The 13,607-nt window shown below is 42.4% G+C and overlaps 2 long non-coding RNA genes across 2 annotated transcripts in view; both read right to left on the bottom strand.

Annotated features, from left to right (window-relative positions):
* Window positions 1-4,876, bottom strand: part of LOC123504298 — a 56,321-nt gene extending 51,445 nt beyond the window's left edge. The window contains exon 1 of the long non-coding RNA XR_006674794.1: window positions 4,797-4,876. This is a non-coding gene — a long non-coding RNA (uncharacterized LOC123504298). The remainder of the gene's footprint in view (window positions 1-4,796) is intronic.
* LOC123504299 overlaps window positions 1-13,607 on the bottom strand; it is a 480,980-nt gene that overhangs the window by 303,563 nt on the left and 163,810 nt on the right. The gene's annotated exons all lie outside the window — the stretch shown is intronic.

The raw sequence follows: 13,607 nt of genomic DNA, 5'->3' as shown, positions 1-13,607 counted from the left end.
TAGTCCTTGGAAATTCTAGGTGTCACGAAACGAGGCGTGAGAAATGGGAGACTGGACAATAGTAACCCCTTCAGTACTGGGACTCATTTCTAGCTTGTGTTTTGGATTTGATTAGACGATTTTATTGATATTAAGAAGGGTCTACGGAGGTCGAAAGATAAATGGCCAGAGTCTTCACTATTTTAATCCCCACATAAGTTTTTCAAGATGTATAAAATCACCAAATAGTAAATAGAATGAATATGAAAACGCGTCATGGTACTGAAGGGGTAAATGAAGAATAGGAAGCGATAAAAGGTAGAAAGGGATGAATGAAAGTGTGTTGAGTTGGCAGGAAGGTAATTTTTTTTTCCATACAGACTTCCATAATTCATTCTTCAGCCTCATCTGCGTCAATTAATACTGTTGATTGGAAAAGTTTATCTAAGTATATTTGAATGTCACGTAACACTCGGAAGGATTAACCAAAAAATATGAATCGTCTAAACATTCAATTTAGTGACATCCCGAATACACAAACAAACCTTTTTCTCCTCCTACTCCTCCTTCTCTTCCTCCTCGTAGATCTCCTCCTCTTTCTCTCTCCTCCTCCTCCTCCTCCTCCTCCTCCTCCTCCTCCTCCTCCTCCTCCTCCTTCTCTTCCTCCTCGTAGATCTCCTCTCCTTTCTCCTTCTCCTTCTCCTCCTCCTCCTCCTCCTCCTCCTCCTCCTCCTCCTCCTCCTCCTCCTCCTCCTCCTCCTCCTCCTCCTCCTCCTCTTCCTTTTCTTCCAACTCCTCCATCTCCTTCGCCTCCTACTTCTCCTCCTCCTCCTTTCGCGTTCGCTACAATGAAAGTAGAGACGACAATGATAGAAAAAAAAATTCATTCATAGAAAAGGAAAAGAAACTAAGAACAAATAACAAAGATATGGAAGGAAAAATCGACTAAGATATAAAACACACACACATAAAAAGCACAGGTAACAAAAAACATAAAAGAAAGGTATAAAAGGGAGAGTAGGAGATTGTGTGGTAGCTAAATGCGGCCTCCCCTTCCCTTCGTTTTATCATTCAGACAGCCCCGCGCCCTTCACTGTCTGTGGGTGAAGGAAAGGGGGAAGGCGAGGTGTCACTGTAAAGATGGTAGAAATCACTCACTCGCAAAGAAAACGTAGATGAACTGAGTGGGCTGAATTTTAGAAGGCCAAAAGAAGGTGTGTTTTATGAGAACGATACTTTTCTTTTATTTTATGGTTATGGGTTTTAGGGGATTCAAAAGTGTGCAGTTTTAAAGACCTGAATTTTAAGGGGTTTAATTTCAAGGGGTTAGGTGAAAGTGTAGTCTTAAGGAGGCATTTTTAGAAAGGTGTTGAAAGGTGGTTTTAAGTAAGACACTGATTTTAAGGGATCTGATACTGTTTTATGAGGCTTAGTTTCAAGTGTTTGAATAAAGATGGACTCTTTCCTAGATGCTGTAAAATAGGTGGAGTTTTAAAGAGCTGTTTGAGGCTTTAGCTTAAGAAACTTAGAGAAAGTTAAAAACACAGACGTACAAACACACACACACACACACACACACACACACACACACACACACACACACACACACACACACACATATATATATATATATATATATATATATATATATATATATATATATATATATATATATATATATATATATATATATATATACATACATACATCAAGATACAAACATACACAGTAGAAAGACAAAGACACAACCCACAACAGCAGCATCAGCATCAAGGGCAAGGGTAGGTAGTCACCAAGCAACTCATTAACTGCTTAACTGTGCATGAATGGTAGCTAATGTAAGGCAGAAGAAAAGATAAAATGAAAATGAATAATGAATATGAATGTAAAAAGAAAGCAGACAAGTCATTAGAAATTGCTTAGGAGAATAGGAACATTAAACACTACGATGTTCCTTGCTTCCTTTCCTTATTGTGGAAGACCATAAATTATATAGAGAAAGAGAGAGAGAGAGAGAGAGAGAGAGAGAGAGAGAGAGAGAGAGAGAGAGAGAGAGAGAGAGAGAGAGAGAGAGAGAGAGAGAGAGAGCTGTACATCTTTATCTATCAGGTTTATTACTAATCTCTTTAATATATATCGTAAAGTTACATTATAAAAAATTAGTTTTGAAATAGACATCCAATAAAACAGGTAATTTCTTCGTTTGCGAGAGAGAGAGAGAGAGAGAGAGAGAGAGAGAGAGAGAGAGAGAGAGAGAGCACAATCTGAGAGACAAACAGGATCAAACAAGGCCGCGGCTCCTCCCAGTGACAGGTACACACACTCCTCCACCCCGCCATTAATTATCCGGCCTTTCCATCATATCTTTCTTTTTCTCCAAGCCCTCATGATGAACGCTGCTGCCGCCACCTTCACTGTTACTCCTGCTGCCGCTGCTGCTGCTGCTGCTGCTGCTGATGTTGTTAATGCTTCTTATTCGGAGAGATTATCCTCTTACTCCTCTACATTTTCCTCTTCCTCTTCCCTCTACACGTTGTTTTCATCTGCGTAAACTAAAGTGACTGCACATTATCGTAGAAACAAGAGTATTTTTCGTCCCTATTATGTTTGCTTTCCTTGATATTGTGTGAAGTTTTTTTTTTTTTTTATGAAGGTCCAATATTCTAATTTTGGTTTGAATATGTAATGTATGTATTTAAATAAGAGAGTTCTGATGTTTTATATTAACACAGGCACATTTATATTTGTTGTTCCTGTTGTTCTTATTCTTCTTCATGTTCTTGTACTTGTTCTTCTTCTTGTTTTTGTTGTTCTTCAAGTTATTCGTCTTCTCTCTCTCCCTCTCTCCCTCTCTCCATCCTCCACTTTCCCCCTTCCTCATTTGATTGCTTCCTACGATCTATTTCCATGCAATATTTGCAATTATGTTAATGCAAAAAAAGGCCATACTTTGCATTAATAATTCGATATTCTTCCACGTCTAACTTTTTCCTCCTGTATAATTCTCTCCAGCGCGCCTCCTTCCCCCTCCTGCCGCGTCCTCGTTCCAGGGTACTTTCTACTCACTCTCACCCCTATTCTGTCTATCTTACTAATGCACGAGTTGGATGAGTATCTTCAGTCCTTCATCCCTTTCACTGGTCAATATTATAATAGCCTGCTTTCCTACTTTTTTCCACCTTCTCTTTATATGCCATGCGACTGACTTAACAAGGTGATACCAAAACAAAACAAAAAAGAAACAGGAAAAAGCACCTAAAAATTTTAAACTAACTTGCTTATTTTAAAGACGAGTTTCACTGATAACTTAAAGAGACCTGCATTTGATCATTGCTCTTGATAACTTGTTTTACGGCTCTTTGTTAGTCTTGTTCTCTTGTTGGTAAAAAAAGAGCAACTCGGAGATGACTTCGCGCCTCTGAGAAGACTTGCAGTACAGGAATTACAGTGCTTGGATAAATTTGACAGGGCTTGACTGTGTTGGACTGGGCTGGACTGGGCATGAGTGTGGGTCATTAATCACTACAAGGCTGAAAGTGTCTGTGGTGTGGATGTGTGGTGGTGTGGTGTGGCCCTGCGAGGCTCTCTTCCCCAGGGCGGTGCCTCTGGGGATGGTTGGTGAGGCTGTCATGACCATCCATCTGGTTCTTATGACCTGCGAGAACCTTTCCGGAAATTCTCTCTCTCTCTCTCTCTCTCTCTCTCTCTCTCTCTCTCTCTCTCTCTCTCTCTCTCTCTCTCTCTGGTGTTGTCCACTCCATTAATGTTTATCTGAATAATGTCGATGCACTTGATCTTACACGGTTGGTGACGATTAATTAAATGTTGCCACGTGTTGCTGCAGCTGTTGTTGTTTGTGAGAGTGACAGTGGCGGTGGTTGCGGTGAGTCCAGGGAGGGAACGGGAGGAGGTTCATTCTGCTGCAGGTACTTGTAATGGTGATAAGAAGAAATGTTCGTAATGGTGTTAGTTAGGAGAATAGCACTGAGACTCCTGTAGTGGTTGTAGAGTAAAGTAGTGGTATAATGGTAGCAGTGGTGGTGGTGGTGGTGGTAGAACTAACACAAGAACAAGAGCAGAAACAATTAGAACTAAAAGAAAAAAATAACCAAAGTAGTGGTAGCGACAGCAAAACTAGAGAAAGAACAAGAACAAGAAAAATAACACCAGCATTAGTTTAAGTGCCAAGACTCCATGCATAATTATTACTATGTTAGTTTTTCTCCCACCTGTCTCTTCCTCCCTGCCTCTCAATACGCGGTGCCAGGACCAACGCGAGAAGGATGCGCCATACGAGCGAGTGAGCGAGCTAGAGCGAGAGCGAGAGAGAGAGAGAGAGAGAGAGAGAGAGAGAGAGAGAGAGAGAGAGAGAGAGAGAGAGAGAGAGAGAGAACCTGACTGGCCCTTGCACCTTCTGCCATCCGCCCACCTGTCCACGGTGGTGTGTGGCCTGGTGTATGTCAGAGAGAGAGAGAGAGAGAGAGAGAGAGAGAGAGAGAGAGAGAGAGAGAGAGAGAGAGAGAGAGAGAGAGAGAGAGAGAGAGAGAGAGAGAGAGAATCACACAAATGCTATCAAGGTAAAATACAACGTGCAAGAAGAAACACAAAACTCACATGTTCACTGCTGGATCAACACCACACAACGCTCCACCACCCAAGTAGGAGAACACGAGGCAGTCACCACCCTAATCAACGCCACCCACGTAGTCACCAGTAACAAGCACCACTGTCACCATCAGTAGCTGCAGGAACAGGTGACCCCCAGCGGCAGCGAGATAGCGCCAACGTAACACCTTCCCCATAAGGCTAACACTCACACATCCACCTGCCAAGTGCTGTCTCCAGTCCGGCGCACTCTCCTACATGCGCGACGTCCCATTGTCTCTCCGCTGTGCCTAGACAAGGAAATGTTGTAGTCGTATATGCCTTTATTTCTACAGGCTGTATATAGTTGTACACATCTCACATATGAAAGTAATAATTCCGTTAAAGGGCGGTTTGTATGTTTCTTTTCATATATAAGAAACATATCAGTGTGCCTTCAGAAATATTTATTTGAAGAGTTGTTACAAAAATACTACTCTAAAGCAGATTCATTTATCTTATGTCTCATATGAATTTCATATAGATGTGTATTCCCTGATTATATGCATGATCACACACACACACACACACACACACACACACACACACACAGACACACACACAATCACTCGCCGGGCATAAATCCAGAGCTTCACTTGTCATTTCCTAAAGGCTGTTAACGATCTCACTGATGGGCGCAAAGCTACTACCTCCTCAGGGTACTGGGTGATAGTTGGCGACATTATCCTCAAACCGGAAGAGACTACATGAGTTTTAATTGTTTTCTATATAGATACACACACACACACACACACACACACACACACACACACACACACACACACACACACACACACACACACACACACACACACACACACACACTATGAAGCAAAGAACCACTCATCGAAATCACAAAAGCTCAGCGTCGTATTCTAAAATATTGTTTGGTGGGAAGGAAGAAGGATGCTACTTTGAGAGGAGGAGGAGGAGGAGGAGGAGGAGGAGAAGGAGGAGGAGGAAGAGGAGGAGGAGGAGGAGGAGGAGGAGGAGGAGGAGAAGAGAAGGAGGAGAAGCAGGAGAGGCAGACCGGCGGAGCAATGAGGTGCTTGGAGATAGCATCAATTTCAGTGGACATTACGAGCGCTGCATCACGCACCTACACGGCCACAAGGGTTGATAAACACCGAAAAAAAGCAGTAGTCAGTTTGCCGCAGGGGAGCCGCGTCTCGATAACTCAGGAACGAAGGCTCACTTTTGTGGAGTCGTAAACGCAAAAGAAGACAAGAAAAAGAAGCACATGATCATAAAAAAGTCAGACAAAAAGGTTGAGATAAGAACTGGAGAAGGAAAAAAAGTAAAGTTTGAGGAAATAAAATGAAAATATATCCTGTACTAATAAAGTGGCGTGTGTGTGTGTGTGTGTGTGTGTGTGTGTGTGTGTGTGTGTGTGTGTGTGTGTGTGTGTGTGTGTGTATGTGTGTGTGTGTATGTGTGTGTGTGTGTGTGAAGGTAGTTAGCAGGTAGACGCTGAAAAATCCACCCACATGCATAGCGGACGGTGCAGCTTTCCAGCGGTGTGTTTCGCCAGTACAGAGATGTCATTACTCGGGGCTTACGTCCGCCAATTTGGGTTTATCAACGCGGTGTAATTTTAAAAGGAGCCAATTTTACGTCTTGCGCTGTTATCGATAAAAAAGTGAGAGATGTATGACCACAGAAAAAAGAGAGAAAGGGAGAGAGAGAGAGAGAGAGAGAGAGAGAGAGAGAGAGAGAGAGAGAGAGAGAGAGGTGGAAAAAGAGGATGATACTCGGCAGATAAGTAAATAAGTTATGGGTTTAATTGACTGCGTTCCCATTACTGCACATGGGAACTCTTCATTTGCATTGATCACCAAAGCGTTAGCGGAGCAAGAGCAGCAATTAATATTAGAAGGAAAAAGTCTTGAAGCAAACTCCCTTGATGTTTACTTCTTTCTCATCTACCACTAATTTCTTAAGAAGTTTTGTTATTTTTTTTTCTTTTAAACATTATCTTTTTCTCCCTACTTTTGTCTTTCCTCTCGTTATTCTCTCGTGTCGCCTTTCCGTCCTTTATCAGTTCTTATTTTTTTATTATACATGGGAAGCTGGGAAAATTTTATGAGCTACATATAATTATCAGAAAGTTTTTAATTGGAGAGATAGATTGATAGATAGATAGATACATAGACAGATAGATAGATAGATAGATAGATAGAGGTGTAGAGAGAGAGAGAGAGAGAGAGAGAGAGAGAGAGTCAGAACTCACCACCACACGCACAATCAATACAGCTAAATCAAACTTTCATACATTCTTCTTATTGAAAAAAAAAAAAAATTGGATATGACAGAAATAACCCATCCTGAAAAACCAACTCTCTCTCTCTCTCTCTCTCTCTCTCTCTCTCTCTCTCTCTCTCTCTCTCTCTCTCTCTCTGCTAGCCTAGTACCAAATTAGCACATATCTTTCTGCATGATGTGGCATTACACGAATTCTGCAGGGTGGTTACGTCCCCTCCCCCCGCTATCAGCTTTACGTCTCCAGCGTCCCGCCCTCGGCCAACGCTGCTTTGTGATAATCTAGTATTGTCGTGCTCTGCAAAAACCCGACTGGACCATCTTAAGTATGTGTCCCGGCGTGACAAGGGAGGCGGTCGAGGAAGCTTCTGTGGCCGGGCTCCAGGGGTCGCGAATGCCGTAAATTCTAAGGTAGCATAAACAAGAGGAAAATTCCGACATGGCAGTATTCTTTATGCGAGGAAGGAGATGTGGGAGGTGAAGACAGGTAGGTAGGAGGCGAGGTATAGGAGGAGCATGGGAGGGGAGATAGAGTTCAGTATTAGCGATGGTGAGCCAGGCAGGTGTACGTAGATTGCCACAGTGTTGCCTCCCATGAGCCGGTCAGCGATGAAGTGATGATGGTGGGTTATTTGGACGGCGCGGGAATACGGTGGTGATTGGATATCCACACGCTACGTATGTCTTCAGGGGCTACACGGCTTTGTCTTCAAGGGAGTGCATTGCTTTTGTCTTAAGTGGATTTTTTTTCTGATGAGGATAAATGGGTTTACTTGAGGGATACATGCTTTGTTCGGCAGGGGATATGTTGGAGGGTTATATATATATATGGTTTTCATTTCAAGTAGATAAATTACTTTTCTTAAGGGAATACACAACTTTGTTTTCATGGTAGGATACATATTTTCTTCTTGAGGGTATATCAAGTTTTGTCCTTAGGTGTCTTGAGAAGGTCTCTGGGTTTGCTTTCAGAGGCTCCGTGCTTTGCATTAATTAAGGAGACTCATGAATGTTTTCAGAGAGTAAAGATATTCTCTGTTCAAGATTTCAAAGATTGATTATCGTAAGACAGTATATTGAGGTGCTTTACATAAGTTGGCCAATCAATCAGTCAGTTAATCAATCTGCATGGCGTGTCATCATCATTCGTCATCATTACAGTATCAATAATAAAAATAAATGAACTGCCAAAGCAAGGTTGAGCGAGAACTTGAAAAAAATAATGACAGACTAAGTTCACTCACTCTGTCAATCTGTACAATCTGTAACTGTACACCAAAAGCAGTTTCTTCTTTCTTGAATTTAAGTGCCAACAATTTCCGGGAGATGGACCACAAACCGACACACGAAGATGATCAAACAGGAACTCAGAGACACGTTATGTTACCGGAGATAAAAACAAAGGAAAGTTCACGGTCAACATTTACACGCGAGTCTCCACCATCAACAATTGTGGAATATCATGCAATGCGCTCTTTTACTCGGTTTGGAGTTGTCTCCTTACCTTTAACTCCTCGGATCTGATACAGAAAAATCAATTCCCAGGTTATGAGTTATTGATTTTTTAACCAGAGAGCATAAGAGAATAGGAAAATAAAAAAAATAGGTGAAAAAAAATGGGACAGGTTAACTAACTTCTGACTCTAACTGTACGCAACACTCAGCCACAAAGAACAAGATTAATGACAACTCTTCAAAGCCGACACTCGCAGGATAACTTGACAAGGCGAAAGGGAAGGAAGAGTAAGACGAAGTGAGACAGGCAGACAGTCCCTTTCCCCGTGTTCCTAATGAGTAGCTCACTTTTCAGGGAGTGATGTCCGCGACCTGGCCGGCCATCTCGTCACCTCACCTCCATTAAATCCACGTCAAGATATCGATATTTTATGATAATTCGAATTCACACACACACACACACACACACACACACACACACACACACACACACACACACACACTTATGACAGAAGTGAGCCTCTCTTGCCAAACTTTCACCGCCACCTCAGCACGACGCCTCTCCTGCGCGCATTAGGAACAAAGCTTTTCCATTAGAAGGTGCGAGGGAGGAACCGGAGGACGGGGTCGGGAAAAACTGAGTGGCGCTCCATACATGTACGAGGGTGATTCGTTACGGAGTGTAGGAGGAGGAGGAAGAACAGGCAGAGCGGGAATTCAATGAAATGCAAAGGATGCTAAACGAAGAACAAAATTTTCGAGGTTGTTTGTGATGACTAAATATTTTAACATACAGTGAAAGAAATCAGATGAAGTAGACGGAGCATGAGGAGGAGGAGGAGGAGGAGGAGGAGGAGGAGGAGGAGGAGGAGGAGGAGGAGGAGGAGGAGGAGGAGGAGGAGGAGGAGGAGAAGCAAAAGAAGAAGAAAAGCAACAGCAACAACAATAACAAGGACAAAAACAAAAGAAGACAATGAAAGGAACAGCAAGAATAACAAGAACATGACTAATAAACTAATAAGGAAAAGAAGAACAAGAGCACAAAAAATAGAAAAGCCAAACGCAACAGAACAAACAAAAGAAAAGAAGGAAAAAAATCACACGCAATGAGATAAAAACGAACAGAAGATGGAAATATCGAGAGGAAACAAAGGAAAATAAAAGTAAAAAAAAGAGAAGAGGAAGAAGTGGCAGCAGTTTCCAGCGTTTACTTCTCTTCTCTTTACCGTCAGATCCACGTGACCCCGAGGCGAGTTCAGTTAGTTTAGGGTCTGGTGGTCTGATCTCCATTTAGCTTTATGTTCCCCCGTCACGATGACCACCCGAAAAAAGACAGCAACGATGTGAAAATAACACTAGATTTATCTGCACGGAACATGATCTCTCTCTCTCTCTCTCTCTCTCTCTCTCTCTCTCTCTCTCTCTCTCTCTCTCTCTCTCTCTGCTCTGCTCGTGTGGTCATTCGTCTCCATTAGGGACATAAACACCATCATTAATGCTATAATTACCCAACCCTCTCAAGCACCTCGACGTCGAATGTTTTACGATGTCTACCCATCCAGACCGCAGACCGCTGTGTAGGGCGGCGAGGAGAGAATTGGAGGATGGTAAAACACACACAAGACTGAAAACTACTCGGATATAAATTACGCCGTCCCCGCTATTAGTAGGAACAACACAGACAGACGCTAGGGAAGATTAAAGATTAGACGGAGAAAACGAATTAGATAGGAAATGAAGGAGATGGTTTAAGAATGTGGCTGAGAATATGGATTGTGACTTCAAGGAGAAAAGGTTGAATTGCAAACGACGTTAATCCCACGAAAACAGAGGCAAAGTGAAATAATGTACGTTTGATAATCCAGAATGACATGAACTTTGGGCAGAAACTTGCATTAGTTTCCCTCTCACTAAATAGGAGCAGAGATGATGCAGTGTGTATTGCCTTCACACTTGTATCTTTAGAATAGACTGATTTTAGCGTGAAAATTCTTAATTCGACCTTCTTTTGCGGTTACTGCTTGCTTCCTTAAGGCTGATTTTTATCTATAAATACATATATTTTCTTATCCCTCACATCTCGTTGGTTCCTCTTCTCACCTTCCATCCACTACTCACTTGTCTCCTTTTCAATCCTATCTCCCTCTGTTCTTTATCTGCACATCATTTCACCGCTTGCTCGTTTCTTCTGAGCAGTGTGATGTCGAATGTCGGGGAAATAAAAGTGGTTTTCCAATACTATAATACAACCCTTCATCCTGCGCGTCTGGCGGGCAGCACAGCATCTCCGTGCAGCGAGCACCTTCACTCAGACGACCTTGAAGCAAGAACAACAGAACAGAACTCAGGTTTTCATGTTTCTTTTCCTCTAACCATGACCTAAACTGATTGTTCTTTCTGCTCCTCGTCTCGCTCCCTCACACGGTCACGCTCTCGTTTTTTTCCACATCACAGTTAGGTTAGGTTAGGTTACGTTAGGTTAGGTTAGGAAAGGTTAGGCAAGTTAAGTGTTACGTTTCTTGCCTCACTATCCCTCTCACACTTGCAACTGATATAAATATTAAACAGATTTGTATGCAAACTATATTATGTACTAGTTCCTTCTTCCTTCCTCCCGATGAATAGCTTGATCTCCAACAACCACTTCGGCAAACTTGATTCTTACCATTATTTCTTCATTCTCCCTTCCTGAGAATTCCTTCTCACCATTCTCTTATTCCTCTAGAATCCTTTCTTCTACCTTTTCCTCCTCCTGCTCCTCCTTCTCTTCCTTCTCTTCCCAAACAGGACTCAGAGACCACACCAGAGAAAATGGGAAAATGGATACACAACCCACATCTTGATCGAAACAAAATGTCGGTTACTAAACACGATAAACCATCGAGCTCTTTTAGGGAATGGAGGAGCCAACGGGTGTAACCTTCACACGGAGATGACAAGTGAAGTCACGCCATCATCGCACGTATCACCTCGCCGGTAGACAAAAATAAATCTATAAAGGAGTAATATTTTTTGTCCACATTTTTTCCCCTTTTATTCTTTTACTCACTCTATTTCGGATAACTGGCATTGCGGCCGATCAAAAGCAGCGATCTCTCTATTGCTGGTCGAGCCGCGGCTCAGCACTGGTCGGGCCCAACTTTATAAGCGGTAATGATAGTGCTGCGGGCCACATACGGGCGAAAATTGGCGTCTCGCTCGAGTTCGGATGCGATTGTCGGCCTTGGTGAGATAATGATAATTAGAACAAACCTCCGGGTGGGTGAGGTGTTATTTTTTTCCTTTTTTATCTCCCCCCAGTAAATGTTGACTCTTAAAGACTGGAGTGATGCGTGAGTAAGGGGGAGGAGAGGGGATCTGTGCCTCGCCTCCACCAGCTCTCCTCTCCTCTGCAAAAGCTTTACGTGGTGCCCAGTGGTATTGCATACATGTTCCCTCACCATCGCCTCTTCGCTGCCATGTTAGCATTCGCCTCATGAGAATATTTTCCAGTTAATGATGCCAGCTGAACTTGTCTTGCAAAGAGGGAAGGGCTGGTTACTAAGGATGGTCTCTCCATGGTGGCCGCCACGTCTCGGGAGGTAAATGACATGCTGGAAACGACAAAGCTCTGAGTACTTGGACAAGTTAGATAGCTAAAGGAGGAAAAAAAAAGTTGACATTAAACCTAACATCTTTGACTTGCCATTTCAAAAAGCGCACCACTAATGTAGCCAAATTATTCTATGGAAACAATATAGGTAAACGTCTCACAAAAAGTACAAACAAAAGGCTTCATAAGGACTGGTTAGTGGTTGATCGTCTCTGGCCAGGTGAGCGGAAGACCAGGTACCCCCACGCATACGACAGGCTACGAGGGCGACGAGGCGTGCACGTACCCCGAAACTTTTCATGATACATAAACTTCACGCTATCAGGAGAGGCGAATGAGAAGGTGAGCATGCAGGCAAGCAGAGAGGCAGGCGAGAGAGGAAGGCGAGCATTCAGGTGAGGGGAAGAGGAGGGTGAGACGAGCAGCCCGTTGAGTTGTGGCAGCAGCAGGATAAGATGCAGCGCTCGATAAGCAAACGGATTACGCAGGGTGATTAGAAAGTGAACCAAGCCGTCTGTTTCTTGCTAATCCTTCCCTCAGACCACCCGCACACGCCGCCACCTTGCCGCTGCCGCCGCCGCCTCCACTAAGCACATGGCAGCGTAATTGCCACATGGAAATTCTGCTATGCACGCTCACTCATTGCTAGTACCAACGCCCGCACACACACACACACACACACACACACACACACACACACACACACACACACACACACACACACACACACAAACACACACACACCATCTTAGTTAAATAAGGCAATGCACTTACATAAGCGAGTTATGAAACATGAATGACGGTGAAAACAAAATGACTGTCTTGTTTGAGGATTCTGAAAAAAAGAAAAAGGCAAATGAATAAAAGTTAATTTTATGCAGAAAAGATGACTATACATCACTGGACCGTTTGATTTCAGTTCATTATCCAATACAAGAAAGAGTACTAGAAATATAACAGAAAAAAATACTAATTAGTTTCAGTAAGAAAGAAGGCAACCTTTCCAGCCACTTATGTACCAGTAATGATCGAGGGATTTGGAAAGTGAGGCTACGAATATAATTTATTTGATGTGTGAAAAAGAAGTAGACAAATAAATGTCAACATTTTGAAATAAGAGATAAATAAATACAACTTGCAATAAAAAAGTAGACAAAAAGAATGCGAGGAGACATAATCATGATACACATATATACGTAATGGATCTTCAGGAAATGGAGGAAACGCTACATAACACTATAGCCGGGTGATCAAGGCAACGTATCCGGAGATCAAGGAAAAAAGAAAAAAATACGTATTGTTTCCTAACTAGAACTGTTGATGCGTGAAAGCAGTTGCCAAAGAGAAGTGTGTGTGTGTGTGTGTGTGTGTGTGTGTGTGTGTGTGTGTGTGTGTGTGTGTGTGTGTGTGTGTGTGTGTGTGTGTGTGTGTGTGTGTGTGTGTGTGTGTATGTGTGTCTGTGCGTGTGTGTGTGGGTGTGTGTGTGTGTATGTGTATTGATGGGTGAAGAATTTATAATTAAACTTTCAGGAAAAGTAAGAACACGCGCGCGCATGCATATATATATATATATATATATATATATATATATATATATATATATATATATATATATATATATATATATATATATATATATATATATATATATATATATATATATATATATATATATATA

Source organism: Portunus trituberculatus, chromosome 15 (assembly GCF_017591435.1).
Source record: "Portunus trituberculatus isolate SZX2019 chromosome 15, ASM1759143v1, whole genome shotgun sequence".
Taxonomy (NCBI): domain Eukaryota; kingdom Metazoa; phylum Arthropoda; class Malacostraca; order Decapoda; family Portunidae; genus Portunus; species Portunus trituberculatus.
This window is presented reverse-complemented; position numbering and strand designations above follow the sequence as displayed.